Below are 16,180 nucleotides of genomic sequence, written 5' to 3'. Positions count from 1 at the left end.
TGAGATACAACTTTTGGGAAAAAATTAGGATGTTTAGTTCTTTCATGTTTAATAATCTCTTGGAAAGGTGGATTCACATTTCACAGGGAGATACAGGCCTATTGCTCAGAAACAATATAGATAACCACCCGGTACTGACTAAGGGAAATCTGATAATCCAGTAATCATCCAGAAACATTCATGAGATTTGTTCTCTGCTAGTTTTTCCAAGTCATTTAAAACACCTTTTCTATCCACCTAAGGTTGATATATGGTACTTATTGTAATTATTATTCTTATGGTTTTTATTGTAATAAGTGAGTACTTGACACACTTCTCCATATAGGATTCCCCTCAGATAAAGAAATATCAATAAATTCATTCTACAAATAGGTATTTTAAACACAAATCAGCTAAGTGCTAGACCCACCCAAGAGTTAAGGTGCTTCAGATGGGATTTAGACCAAAATTTAGTCCTCTAAACTTCTCTTCTATTACTTCATTTTGGCATCATCTGAAGTCCTTCAGGTGTTTAATGTAAAGTTTCCCAAGTCCCCTCAGGGGTTCTTCTTCTAGCCATATATAGAAGCACTTCATTTTTCATAGTATCAAGCTGGGTGTCTGAAATACTTTTAACCTCCAGCATTATCCACAACTAGGCATCCTTCATTTGTTTCACTCTTGGAGGCATTCTTCTAATGTATTACATCAAATATCCTTCAAATTAAATACAGTAACAGTGGCTGCAGAAGAACAGAACAGAAGGTCTCCCACTTCTGCTCACATCTGTGTGATTCTCAGTCTCTCTGGGCCAACATATCTCTAATTCTTTTTCATAAGGAGGAACAATTTCAACTGGAAAAACTGCGATGTCCTTACCTCAAAATAGCCTCTTTCCAGACAGTGAGAGAAGCTCCAAAGAGGTGGTAGAGGACCAAACACCCGCCCTCAAAGTTGTGCTACAGGGCTGATGAAATAAAGACCTGAAACTTTCTTCATTCTTTTAAAGCAAGGAGGTAGGAGAAGGTACAAGGTTATGAACCCTGGGAGGCACTACCTTCCTATAACTTAATATACAGAGCCTACATTCCTAGAAGGCTGGTTTTTAGCATGCTTTACACTAGTGGTTTTCACCACTTCTCCTTACCACAGATGGCTCATTAGTGCCTCCACCCCCATCACTCAGTTATCACAAGTTGTCAAATTACAGACCAAAGTCCTAACAAATCTCTGTTTAGGCAGAAAACAACTCTGTTTAGGCAACTTTTCTCCTCCCAAAGAAATAAACAGCCGATTTCAGTAACATCATGAAATAAGGGGTAAAGGCAGGCCAAAAATTAGGTGCAAATCCTGAATTTGAAATTGCTTCAACATACAATGAAACAATTTCAAATGGCAAAGGAAGAAAAACTCACACATCTTGTCTGCCTCAACCTAACTGCCCTATTCACCGTTTCTATTGTCTTTTATACCATCTTCAGGCTGTTCTTTTCATTCCATGCATATATAGGGCCCAAAAATACAGGGTTCTGATCCACACCTGTGGTCTTCAGGCAGGACAAATATAAGCAAACGTAAAATAAATACAAAAATAATGACAGACCACTAATAATTAAAGAGCAGTCACTGCACTACACTCATTTCAAAGCACCTTATGAGAGTGGAACTTCAAATACAATATGGGGGGTTCAATAAGATGTACAAAAAGTGACATGGGAAGTAGGAGGAAGAAAAGTAAAGGCTTGATATTGTTCGTAAAATAGGTCAGTACTTGTAATACAACTAAGCAATGAGTGGAAGAGGTCTGGAAGTATATGAAAAGCATAAATGCCGAAAGGAAAAGCCCATAGGGAATGATAGTAGTTAAGATTTATATCACTTAACTTTAGTCACATAGAGGTTACAGATCCAGTCTAAGCTTCCTATCCAGGCTGCCCTTTGAGCACAGAAGGCAGATACACTCCTTGGGAGGCATGTCTGTTGGGGAGACTTGTAATATTCGGGCTATCTTAGAATAGGATTGCCATATGCTCATACCTATTGAATTTCTCCCCATATCGTTTATGGATCTGTGATCAAGTTCTTTGGCCAGCATAGGAATCCCAAATTCTGGGACTGCATGTCATATCTTCATCAGGGATTGCACTCTAAAAAGAAACGTCCTCTAAATAAATGGAAAATGAGCCAAAAAAATTGCACATTTTCATTCTACAAAGTGCTGAATCCTTTTAGCTATCAAACATAGCAAGTCCTCAAAAGTAGTTCTCATTACTATAGAGTATAAAAGAAGAAAGAATAAGCGGAGTCAAATCCCATCCTTGAGGTAACCCCTGATCTCACAAAAAGTCTTTGGGAATTACCTGCAATGCAAGCAGATCAGAACCCTCTGGTAAACCACGTGTTCTGTGGATTAAATGTTCCCTTTTCCAAGGTCACACAGCAAAATGGAATGAGTCTTTCCCTAAAAATTTCAGATTTACCATTTAATTAATTGACTTTGGCAGTTGGCACACAACCTTTTTAAAAAAAAAACATTCTGAAATGTCAGCCTTGAAGGGGGAAAGAAATCATTTGATGAATATAATCTAAGTGCCAACCAAAGCACAAATGTTCCCTGTGGACCCGTTACAACACTGGAGTTCACAACTGATTGCTTGGGAATGAGCAAACTAATGCAGGAAAATATTTACTAGCTAAGTAGATGTAGTTTAATATATACACTCTACTCGCCAGATATTTACACCTGTATCCTGTAAAATGCTGAAATCTTCAGACTTGTTAAATTAATTAATTTAATTAAGGTAAATAAATAGAAATACAGGTTGCTGTTTTCCCAGATAAGATGTTTCACAGACTGAGAGTGTTCATTTATGATCTCTTTTTGTTTTGTTTTGTTTTTTTTACAAATGTGAGAAACCACAAAAAGTTGTTCTCCTGCTTGCTCTACATACATGTCATGCAAATTATATATAGTCTACTGGATAGTCTTCAGCAATGAACTTCAGGTACCATCTGTACATATTTCTGGCACTATTTATTTGCAATTAACCAGGGCCTTATGTTGTATCCCCTGCAACTTGAAGCCTTAAATTCTGGAGGAGGTAAGTTTAGCAGAAGGCAACACTGAATTCGGCATCAGGCTTTCTAATGAGCAAAACCTATCCCGCTACTCCATATTTAAACCATTGTGACTGAGAAAGATATTTTTCTGAGATAAAGAAATTCTCTTAGTAAAAAAATGCCTTAATGGCACCTGCAAGTGCAGATTAAATTATTTGGAACGATTCATTTTAAACTTGATCGCTTAGATACTCCACAAGTGAAAACAGGCTCCACTGATTTTCCCAGAACACAAGGACTTAGCTAATAACTAAGTGAAGAGGCTGCGGTAATTTACCCCAGCTGACTCAAGGTGTCCAGTCACATAATAACCCTTTCATGCCACACAGCTTCTCTTGAGGTCACTGTGTGAGAGGCAGAACCTGTAAAAGAACATATATTGGTGTGAGGAACCAGAAACTTTATTGATGTAGGAGATTATTTCTTCTTTCACCTTTCTTCTTCCACCCCACCACACTCATCCCACCCCACCCACAAGTGAGTAGAACAGAAACTGCACATCTTGAAACTTGCAGATGCACTCATCTATCTGTGGAGACATCCAGCTTAGGGAGAACATTTAAACAAAATGCAGCAAGTTCAAAAAAAATCCCTCTACTCATAAAAGCATATGAATTATCTATGTACAGATTTCTGCATGAGAAGTAATATTCAAAGGATGCAGCAATGAGGCAGAGCTATGAGCCATACCAATATTTTCAACAAAGAATAGGCAGAAAAACACAGACGGTTGCATCACTGATTAGCTAAATCACTTCTCTGCTTCTGAAAATGGTACTAAATTGGACAGGCAGCAAATAGTTTGTGACAACACAGTGCACCCCGACTCTTCATAGCACTGCTTTCACTAATGCTATTTCAGTGTCATAAATGCTGAGTGATGGGAGCTTTCGCACCCTTCCCAGAAACACCCACCTGTGATGGTAAGATTGGTGGAAATGACTCGTGATGCTGAAAATATAAACATTTCATCCCAGACATTGGTCACATTCTCCTAAGCTGAGTGAAATTCTCTGAAACCTGCTAGTATACAAGTACATCTGTGTGTGAGCATGTATAAAAGTGAGTGAGGGAGTGGGTGGGGAAAATATGTGTGGTAAAGAAAAAACAAAACAGAAAACCCCAACCTTATCTCTTTCCATGCACAAGGAAAGTCTGTTTGTGTCAGTGCAAGGACTTCTGAAAGAAACAAACAATAGGGAGTAAAAGACTGCATTCCCCTCCATCTTATAATACCATCCCTGAATGCTGGTGAAGAATTACATATCAATGCATTAAGGAGAGGGAACTGATGAGTTGTACAATCAGGAGAACATGAATAAACATCAACCATAACATAGTGAGTCAAGAAGTGATGAGGACTAATGAAATTTGACTGACTGGTTAAATTAAGTCAGTACAGCAAGGAAAAATGTAACCAAACCACAAAATATTGTCTTCCTTACCATTTCACAGAAACAAGTTTTAATATCTTTTGGCACAAATTTACCAGAACTGAGAAAGAAACACGGAAACTCCAAATTCCCCTCCCTCTTGTCAGCTTCATTAGCACCAAAGGGCACCACAGGGAATCCATGGCAGGGAAGCAGTTGCACAGCTGTGAACATCCCCCCATTCCTATCCCAGCAGCAGTCACCATCAGCTACCATGCACATGCACAGATACATTTCACGTATCGTATATATTGCAAAACAGACTATTTGAATGCACCCTTCAACTCCTGAAATTGTGTCAGACCAAGGGTCCTTTTTGCCTTATATATCATTTCCAGCAATGGCTAATAGCAGATATCTAGGGAAGAGTAAAAGAGTAGGGCAGATACACACTCATAGTTCCCCAGCTGGCTTGCTCCTCCTTTCATGCTACGTGGTCAGACACTCTCTGATAAGATGATATTTTAATAGTTCTCAGTGGATTTGTATTCCATGCATCCGTTTAATAGCTTTCTGAGCAGGTCTAAACTTTCTGCACTCACAAAATCATGAAATAATGAGTTCCACAGTTTAGCTATGGACTGTTTATTTGTTCCAAACCTGTCATCCAGCATTACATGTGATGTCCTCTTGTTCTTGTGTTACAAGAAGAGTTGAACTCTCTATTCACTTTCTCCATGCTGGTCATGATCTTAGAGATTACTGCCTTTTCCTCCTTTCAAGCTGAAGAGCCACTGCCTAATCACTAGGCTTTAACCACTCCTTCTGTGGAAGCTTTTCCATACTTCTGATCGCCTCCCTTGCCCGCATCCATATTAAGCACTGGGTTGATGTCTTCAGAAAGCTATCTATTACTACCCAAAGATCTCTTTCCTGACAAGTAAAAGCCTGATCAGAAGCCATTACTGTAATCTAAAGTTAGCACTGGTTTTCCCCATGTACATCACTTGGCATTTGTTGTCATTGAATTTTATCTCCCATTTATCACACAGTCGGTATCATCACATTTCTCTGCAATTCTTTCCAGCATGTATTTTACCCAATAACTTTGCATTCTTTGTAAGCTGTGCTAGTTCACTACTACTTCTGTCAGGTCTTTTACTACTAGTCCCTAGTACACATCTTTGGGGATTCTACTCATGAACTTCCCCCATGGGAAAAGCTGAACATTTATTCCTATCCTTTTAATTAGTCTTTACAGTGCAGCAGAGAACTGGGAGAATGAGATGAAATAAATATTGGAAACCAGTCTGTGATGATGAAGTGCTCTGCCTGGATACATAATATACATGAAGCAAATTGGCAATGCTGCATAGCTTCAGTATCGATATATCTTATGGTAGCTAGGATCATATGGTTCACAAAATAAAGGTTCTTGCTCAAATATCCAGCACCGCAAACTAAGGAACTATGATCCAGCAACCAGGGTATGAAGTTAAAAAAGAATACAGCTAGCTGAAAACCTTTCATTATACTACTTCTGGTTACTACTCATTAATAGCTTATTTCTCAAATGCCAGAAATGTTTTTTACATTCAGTTATTGTCAGCTTTCCACAAAAGCGTCTGCTTCTCCTCAAGATATATTATTCTTCATAAAATACCCCAAAACCCAAAGTGTTTAAACTAGGAAATGATGCCACAGTGGTGAGTGATAGCAATTCTATGTCATTTGCCTTATTTCTGTCCTTATGAGCATGGCTCTCTGGCTAAATACCATTTCCCAATATGGACCCTGGCCCCACTCTTCCATGATGCAGCTTTCAAATTCTGACTCTACATTCCCCTTCAAAAATGACTGCAGGAAATGTGCAGAAAAAGTCCTTTCTCCTACTGCTTTCAGTTCTTGTACTTTCCTTTCATGAGCTATGTTGGAATTCAGAAGAAAGCTAATATCTGGGGTCCAGTTGCTACTGACATTAGTTTAACTGATAATTTAGATGAACCTTTTTAGAAAAGCTGAAGTCCCTCCTGTCATTCCTATTTCCATTCTACAGAAAGTGCTGGTATACCTCTTTGAAGGGAACGGGCATTTCCCAGACCATTTCTGATGCTGACTATTGACCGTTATTAGTGGATTTCTCAAATGGCAGATTGTTTTGAGAGCACTGTACAATCAGTGAGCTGCACTGGCAAGCCATAAAGTGAAACCATAATATAGATTAACCTTTAAACAAGCATTTGGAAATGCAGAGGATACACATATCTTACCAGATTAAGTGTTTGTGTTTTGCTACACCATGACTTTGCTTCTCTTGCCCAACTAACACAAGAATAACCCACCTCATTCATGAAAGTAATGATCTGCTTTTGCTCTATAGACCACATTGATCACATATGGCCTTCATCCTTCCACCTGCCAGGATCAGATTCTGCAACACTGATGATGCTTCTTCTATTCATGTCTTTTTTTCTTTGCCTTTGAGATGAGCCAAGGCGGCATGGAAGCTAGAAATTGTCTGTAATGAGAAGGAAGCAGATCTGTGACTGCCTTCTCTGCACTTACAACTTTCCTTTTCATCTCGTAGTGAAACACTGACGTCTTTTTTTTTTCTTTTCAAGAAACTTTTTTTTTTTTTGCTGACTTCCCTGAGCTTTTTTCTTTTGAGAGGGATATTTTCTCTCTCTAACATTTGCATGTCTTGTGCCAGAAACCAAAAAGAGGAAAGGAAACTTGGTCTCTTTTTTTTTAGAAATATTTTTCCTTTTCTAATTCAAAGCACACACAGCCCATTAGAATTTAAATTTTCTTTTAGTTTTTTGGATTAGTATCAGGAGTGGTCAAAATGGAAATTCAGAAGGCCTGGTAGGAGCTTATTCATCTGGTCACCCATGTCCGAAAACTACCAGGATACCTTTGTGATAGTCCATGAAGTAACAGTATGGCAATCCTTCCATTTCTCCCACAGTAGTTGCCTATCTGATCATCAAGGTAGTGTGACAATCTCTAGGAGCAAGGAAGTCCAGAAGCCAAGCGTGATAATTCCCAAAACTAAGGACAACATAAGTCCAGATAGGAAGTCATATTTTGAATAGATGGCTACTTTCTACCACAGCTAGCTCCTTCAAATTTGCATTGTCCATCATTTTTGCAAATTCATGAGAAAACATAATAAGAAAGCATTATACAGCACTGGAAATATCTGGATGAGAAGGGTGATTATCAGTTCCTCCTTCAAGTGTGGAATGCATGAGTTTTATTCATGAATAAGGTTTAACTGGTCGGACTCTGCATCCCTGTCAGAGCACTTACAGATCACATATTGACTGCAAAATGTCTGCCAGTCATACAGGGTGAAGGAGTGGAGAAGGCATTGGGCCCAGTGGTCAAGAAATCCCTTATGAAAGGACATTCCTTTACGGCAGATTAGTACTACTTCCCTTCCGCACACAAAATGGACTCTACACAGTTTGGAGAGTCCTTCATAAATTTCTTCTCAGAGCTCAGGAAGACATGTCTCAAGTAAGCCATTTCATAGTATTTATGGTACTCTGGAGGACCATCTACTGGCTTTGTATTGATTATGTAAATAGATCCTCTTATAAGACACTCCTCTGTTAACACAGTAAGTGCTGCACTTGACATAGCAAGAACTTAGCTCCAGCTCCTCTATGGACACTACTACCACATTGTACGGCCATGGATTTGTAACATAAAGGTAAACCTTGAAAATAGGTAGTAACACTTTTTCTTCACGGTTATTTAAAATAAAGCATACTTTTCAGGCAGTGATTTAATTTCAGTGGAACTACTCCAGCGGGTAAGCACAAGTCCTTGTAAGAACTACAGAAGCTAATGTTGCAGATTTTGCCAGATTAGATAGACTGACACAGCATTACTGTTGCATTAGTGGAAGGGTGCAATAAAACCATTGCAGGAGTTGCAGTTTTAGGACATAACACTAAAAATAGTGTTCCTACACCTATATAGCTAACGTAACATTTTGATTTGGAGGAATGAACATACAATTTGGAAATCAGAAGATACTAATCTCTGTTTCTCTCTCCACTAGTAATGGTTCGTGTTGTCTTGAGGTACTCATTTCAACTTCCTCAACTTCAACTCCCCTTTATAATACTATCTTACCCCTCTCCTAGAGGTGTTGTGAGCATTAGTTAATGACTGCTGAGTGCTTTGAACATGTACAGCCCCATGCCTCACAAATACATGTATTATGAAACATAATTATGTAGTTATTGGAAAAGTCCCTGATTGTCTCCTAGAAACAACTGCCACACAGCACTTACTATACATAGGGAGTACATAATGATGAAGCAGTTAAACTGAAAATGATACTCTTGCTTCTAGACAGAGTATTTGCATTTTTGGAGAATATTCTTGTTTCTTTTTAGAGATTGGCATAAGAAGCTTTCAGAAAGGCTAAAAATATCTTTTTATATTAACTAGCTTTCCCTTTCTTTGGGCTAAGCACAGAGAGGTACAAAATGGTTTTAAAGAGCTTGTGAATGTTGGCATTAGGGCTAGAAGACTACAAACACTGATGTGTTCTATAGGCCGAGTTTATGTAGTGTTAAGGAATGTTCTTTATTAAAGAATTAATACAGTCCTAATTTAGGATCATTATGATCCTATAGCTAGCCCTCAGGCACAACACATACCATAGGATTTCACCCAGGGATTTCTGCATAAACCCTAGGATTTCTGGTCAAGGTAGAGCAGCTTTCTGCAAAGATATTTTTCTTAAAAACTTTAAATGACACAGAATCTAACACTATCCTAAGAAAAATGTCTTAGCAGCTAGTCTCATATATCTTACATCTTGTATGAACTTGTCTAGATTAAGTATTCAATCACTGGATCTTGCTATGGCTTTGTCTGCTATATTAGAGACTCCCCATGTAAAGGAAAACTGTTTCTCAACTTGGGACTTAGAGACCATGATCAAGTCACCTCTTAACCTTCTCTCAGATAATCTAAGTACACTGAGCTGCTTTAATCTTTCAATGTCAGGCAGGATTTTCAGACTTTGAATTGTTCTTACCGTTCTTTTCTGCAGCCTTTCGATTTTGCCTTAATCCTTCAGAAGTAAGAACACACAGCAAAAGAATTACAGGGTTCTGGGATAGAAAACCATGGGAAATATCCCTCGCTCTTGAGCACCAACCATAGGAATGGTATTAAAATCAGTGTCAATTGGGCCAGCCTGGCAGGTTGCTCCTAGGACAGGAATCTGAGAATTTCCAGTATCCAGTGACTGGAACAGAGAAAGGCAAGGCAAAGAACTGCAGAGCCAGAGCCTCCAGGACTTAGTCTTTGATGTGCAAATTTATATTTCATTATGTTTTTTTCCAATCTGAATTAGAATGAAATAATTTTGTTTTAAAGCTCAGAATCCTCGATGAAATTGAATCAGCTTTTCTCACACAAATTTTTTAATTATATTACCACTTTTTAATTCTATATTGACTACATCCCATAGCAGCATTTACACGATTTTGGTGCTCTGTGATTTGTGAAATATCTCTTTAAACCTTAAAGATTGTTTTGTTAAATCAAGTAGAAAACGATGTTTCTATTACAATCAAATGCTAGTAGACTGGACTAAAATGATATGGCAATTAATGGTCGAGAATACCTGTATTCATTAATAATTACACAGCATGCTTATGAAGCATTCTAGGTATTTGAAAAGCACTAATTCACCCAAAAAGACCTCAGTAATGTAGACAATATAGTAGTATTACACCTAATTTATAGATGCATGACCTACCCAAGATTGTATGGTTTCATCCAATCCTGCTCCCTTCCTGATAATTTTCACTTTCCAATAGATAAAGCAAACAAACGGTCATGAATAGGTAAAAAATGGAATAAATAAATGAAAAGATTAATAATGTTATTATCCTCATTGTCTTCTGGTGTAATCCATAAACTATTGTCTGGGCTAATTCATCATTGCCCTAAAGCTTGTTTACTTGTCACTGGAATGTGTGTATGAAATGCTCTCCAAAGAGAATAGTGCACTGGTGTAAAGCAGGTCACACACATGATGCTCAGCAACAGCAAACTTGAGCTTGAGTTTTTATTCTTTCTCTTCTCTCCTTCTTACTTCTGCCCTTGTCAGAGCCCACCTGTATATGCCCACCACACCAGCAAAGGAATCTGACAGTAACTGTATCTGAACCACGCTAACGCTTTGCCCTCTCTTGTGAATGAGTGACACTGAAGAGACCTATTAGGTATCAATCCTCTTCCCATATCCTCCTCTCCTTCTTAATTGCCCATCCTGCTCTCATCCCTGAGAACCAAAGGAGGAAATCTGGGCGTCATATCCTAATCTAGGCAGTACTTGGTCAGCCCCAGTTTAACAATGTTCTCTGTAAACCCAAATAGTCCAGTGAGTCCATGTAATCAGTACTGCAGACATTCCTCTAAGGAAAGAAATTTAAAAAATAATAATAATAACCCAACTGCATAGGACCTCTGTAAAAAAGTAGGAAAGGTTGTTATGCCTGTTGTATCAGCATAGGCACCTGGACAGTACACAATGGGCTACTTGCTTCCAGGGGCATCAAACGCTGGCTTCACTGTACCCAGTGTTTCTGAAACAGTCATTGTTACACTTATATGCCTAAACATGGCTTTAGGACAGTGTCTTCAAGCTCTCACTTCAGGACAAGCTGGCTTTAGGGTCTCACTCAAGGTCACCCTACACTCAGAGAGCAACGCAGAAGAGACTTCTATGCCTGGGGAGCAAAATCCAACTTAAAGGAACAACTCTAATTTCAGACTGTAGCTCTAACATCCATTCTGCCTCTTACATGGCAGAGACAGAAATAAAGGGCAGCAAAGAAAAACTTCTGTTCCCTTTGTTTTTAATGTATTTCTGTTTATCATTTCTTTGTATCATTTTGTGAGGCAGCTTCAAAGCTTTGTAGGCAGGCTGAATATTAACCATTCCAATGCGATCCACTCAGTCACTCCTGGCACAGGTTAATCCCTGTATCATAGGCTGCCACCAGTTTGCTAAGCAGCTTAAAAGGACATGTTATAACTTTGACAATGACCTGCTAATGGTTTTACATTTCTCAGAAGTATTATGAGCTATCTTTGTCATTTTTATCTTCTAATGAGATCAATAAATTTAGGAAGCAGACATAGATGGTGCAAACTGCAATGCCACAGCCAAGGACGTGGCATGTATAACTGCTACACTATAAATAATAATGCAGAAACTATAATCAAACCTTGACTTTTATAGAGGGAAATCGAGTTGCAAGTGGCACAGCAAAAAAAAACTCCTCATTTGTCAGAAAAACACTGTAACCCCTGATTTCTTCTTTCACATCACACCATGCCAATCTCTTAATGAAAAGCTTCACACTGAGAAACATGTTTCACTTGCTGATTTTTTCTTTTTCCAATGGGAAATAAGTTTTTTATGTTTTAATCCTCCCTCGCAATCTTTAGTGCTTATACATGAAATAAGCATGTCAAGTTAAATTTCTGCATAACTGCACAGCACATCTTACTGTTCCTTAAACACGTATCACTATCTCTGCCTTCATCCTTTAAAACAACTATGGAAAGTCCTAGGCTTTAAAAATGCAAACAGAGCTCCCAGGCTGCTTTCAATACAGAGGACTGCACCTCCTGGCAAACAACTAACATATCTTCGCCTGCCGATCCCTCTGAGAAGAGCATGGTCCAAATGGGCTCCAGACATAACAACACATTCTCAGTGTGTCTGCAAATGTGGTAGATGCGCACAACAAGATGTGTGAATAGCCTGGGAGCAAGGCACATTCACGGAGACATGGGCATACTTCATCAATTTTAGACTCTAAACTGAGGCACTTCCGTTAGGGTACTGCTGCTCTCACCAGCCCCTTTTGCCAGGCATTGTCACCCTTAGGGAGCAAGTCAGTGCTCCTGAGACCCAAATCCCTCTTTCAGGGGTGCTCAGCCCTCTCCATTGCTTAAAAAAGGAAGCCTGGGCCAGTGACAGGCCAAACCTCCATCAGCTGAGATAGAGTTAGCCTAGCTGTCTGTGACAATGAACATCCCACCATAATGAAATGGTCCTGTGCAGCAGTAGCAGGATGTTGCTGGAGATGGAGTGGAGCAACAAAATACCTCCCTACTCTTCTCTTCCACCTGAGTTTTACTCCCCTGGTTATCCTCTCCAGCACATAGCTAGCCTAAAAAAAAACTGAAAAGAAATCAACATTCAGTGAGCCTAAGATCCACGTTTTACTATGTTGTGTCTGTACTTTCTCTTCTATATAATGAATTAAAAGCATAAAATCAAGCAGCTGCACCAAGAGTTGTTTTTCCAGTTCAGTCACTGTGTGCACAAGAAAGTACTACTGGTGTGGCAAAACAGAAGCCATCTCACTGGAAGTATGCTTCCTCAGCTTATAGGAATCATATGTATAGAATTATCAAAACAAGTAAAAGGCAGCTAAGTATTTGAATGATCCTCATTTCTGCAGTGTGCAAGCATTTGTCATGCAGTGATAGCATAAAATACAGAAAAAAAGAATGCACCATGTTACAATGCACCAGCTGGCTACAGCCATACTTATTAGGAATATAGCATTTGCGCTTCCCAGTCAGAATGCTGGTCTGCTTAGTTTTTAATCTCACTGAATTCAGCCTTAGAAACACCTCATTCTGAATAGCTCCACATCCTATTTGCATATTGCAGAAAGAAGTATCATTCCCTTTAATAATGTTTGGATCTGAGTGCTAGTCAGATTCAAAACTCTGTGACTATAAAACTTCTACAGATTTATGCCTTGTACAATAAGGATATGTTTGTACAACAAAGATGTGTTAAAGAAATTCCCTTTGACAATATGTAAAGGATATTCTTGTAGAGCACAGGTACTCTTCCCCATTTTTAAACACAAGGCATACTGTACTTGTGCCAGATTACAGAACTTTCCTCTGCAACACTATTTAAGCAGCAATAGTGTTAAATGTGGAAAGAGATTCATATCAGTTGTATATGTGCCTATAAACAAAGACATGGCTAGCTCCTAATCCAAGTACCCCAGGAACGTATGCCTTGACTGGGCAAAGATTTTCCTGCTGCAAAATAGAATGGTGGGACTTTTTTTTTTGTTTGTTTTGTTTTGTTTCTTTAACAAATGATCACAGATGATGAAAATTAAGGCAATTGAGCACCTTTGAAACGCCAGCAGTTCCTGCCTCAGTGCATTGCATTGTTGCGGTGTCAGGAACGAGCCCCAGGAAGGCTTTCAGTGGCACTGCAGCCATGCTGCTCTAAGTGCCTACTGCTGACACTGGTGCAGATGAACCCAAGCTGCATGTGAGCAGAAAATCAATTACAGAACCTAGAGAATGGAGAAGGGAGAAAACAAGCCTCCATTTATCAAATATCCTTCAAACTATTGTGCACTCACAAGCCTCATTACCAAGAACATCATTTTTTCCCAGCTTTAAAAATATTGAGTGTGATCTGGACTACAAAACTCTTGGGTTAGGTTTAATAGGTGTGCATGATGCCCAGTGAGGATGTGAGAGTCACATTGCTGATTTACGCCCCAGAAAATGCATGAGTTCAACATCCCCATTATCCCTTAAGCATATGTGAGCAGTACTAACCTAAAGATAAACGTGCACTATTTAATATAGGCTTTGTTTCTCCAGCAACACCTTCATTCTGCTCTTCACCTCCCCCGAAATGAGGTTAATAAGGGCTCCAAAATGGAAACACTGGGCCCAGCTCTGCCCCTTTGCTCCACCAAATGCAGTAACAAAATCTCTTTGATTGCAGTAGAAACAGGCTCAACTGCACTGTTGAGAAGTTCAGGTTGCTGTATTTTAGATACAATGTAACCCCACCTGGCTTTTCTGTGGGGTTTCCCTCTTTCTTTTTTTTCTTTTCTTTACTTTTTTTTTTTTTTTTTATTATTATTATTTATTTATTAGCATAAAACAGCTCTTTCATTCCCTTCATTTACAGTCAAATGTTGCCCAACAGATGAAAAACATGCAGTGTGCCTCCAGAATGATTAGGACACAAATCACCTCCCCTATTTTTGATTATCTATAATGTAGATGTCTGTGCCTGAGCTAGCAATCTAGACTCCCTTTTACAGGCTACAGGGAGGAACAGAGGCTTGATTCATCTGAACTTAGATGTCAAACTTAGGGTAACACTGATCATGCCCTGGCAGTGCCAGTTTCTCTCTAATGACTGTTAAGGCAGTCTAGAAAATGAACTCAGAGGTAGCATATAGAGTAACTACACCTACTTTTGTTGTAATATTCTGGAGGAGGAGGAGAAGGAGCTGGGAGAGACAGAGCCTCTGGGTATTTCTATACCATAACAGATCCAGGAAAATGATAGCAAGGAGACAGAAAGGATCAAGAGACTTAACAGCTATTGCCTTCAGCTGCCTTTCACCTTGTTTCCAGTATTTCATCCAAAAATATTCATCTCATTTCTAATAATTATGCTGTCCTTGTGAAATAGATACATTTTAATCAATTATTTGCTGATAAGGCTATAGTATGATGTAAACCCAAAAGCAAAGCAGTCACACAATGAATTCATACAGTTGGAGCTTCCTTGGTATGTGGAACTCGATGACGTTTGAACAGTTACAATTTCAGCACAGAGATAAGGGCTTACATTTTATAATTGCTTAAAACCTTACACATATGCTTCATTCTTTTACTATAAAAAACCTAAATACAATGACACAATATTATTATTATGGATGAAAACCTAATATCTACTGAAACCATTGACCTAAATACATGCATACAACTACCTAAACGTATTAAGGACAGGTTTACCTTTGAAATTGATACAGCTATGTCAGTTCACCTACTTGAGAATATAAGTATGTGCCCCCCCCACATGCATGAAGTATCAGTGACACTGATGAATGAGTGTTAGCATTTCAGTGATGAAATGAGGAGAGATGAGTGAATACCACCTGATACTGTAAATAAGCATGCTTCAGAAAGAGGAGGCATAATTTTCCATCTAAAGTCTAACCATGACCTCAGTCCTGACCTGAAAAGACCACTTTCCCTAGTGATTAGATTAGAGATAATCCTGCTGTGGCATGCACCCAGGTGTGCCGAACTGAGCTGAAGTGGTTTTGCGACAAACACTGGATTTTTAATATTCAAAAGCAAGACCAGTAATATCTTGCAAACTGAACTCAGTTTAAGCACGTACAGAATCTATAATTTTTTACCTTGTTAAACAACCACACCCAAATTTCAGACAGAATATTTTAAGTCCTTAACAAATCTTCCAAATGCACAGGCTTTTTTATAAATATTTTTCATTAGCAGATCTGCTTTTGTGATCTTTAACACTCAGATCTATCACTAAGATTTATATAACGCTTTATTTGTCCAAAGAATCAGCATCCTTTTGGGCTGTCAACTATTGTCACATTTCACTGATATAGGTGCTAAGGCAGACTACTCTACTGGTAATTCAAAGTCTCCACTCGGAGGATCAAAAGCGATGCTCACCATACACCCAATGCTGTTGCCTAAACTTGCCGCATAAAAATGTATATTTCATCTCTTGATGCAGATATCCATCCCTGCCATGCCATCTATACAAATTTCAACTCCCTCCTTTCAGACTTCTTTTTTTTAACTTTGTACACATCAATAATCCCATTGAA

At 38.8% G+C, this 16,180-nt stretch overlaps 1 long non-coding RNA gene across 1 annotated transcript in view; it reads right to left on the bottom strand.

Annotated features, from left to right (window-relative positions):
- Positions 1-6,545: 6,545 nt before the first annotated feature.
- The window catches only part of LOC135327814 (uncharacterized), a 109,390-nt gene continuing 99,755 nt past the window's right edge, over positions 6,546-16,180 (bottom strand). Inside the window, exon 3 of the long non-coding RNA XR_010388199.1 lies at positions 6,546-6,990. This is a non-coding gene — a long non-coding RNA (uncharacterized LOC135327814). The remainder of the gene's footprint in view (positions 6,991-16,180) is intronic.

This window comes from Dromaius novaehollandiae, chromosome 3 (genome assembly GCF_036370855.1).
Source record: "Dromaius novaehollandiae isolate bDroNov1 chromosome 3, bDroNov1.hap1, whole genome shotgun sequence".
Lineage (NCBI taxonomy): Eukaryota > Metazoa > Chordata > Aves > Casuariiformes > Dromaiidae > Dromaius > Dromaius novaehollandiae.
The sequence above is the reverse complement of the archived record's forward strand: the minus strand, read 5'-3'. Positions and strand labels throughout refer to the sequence as shown.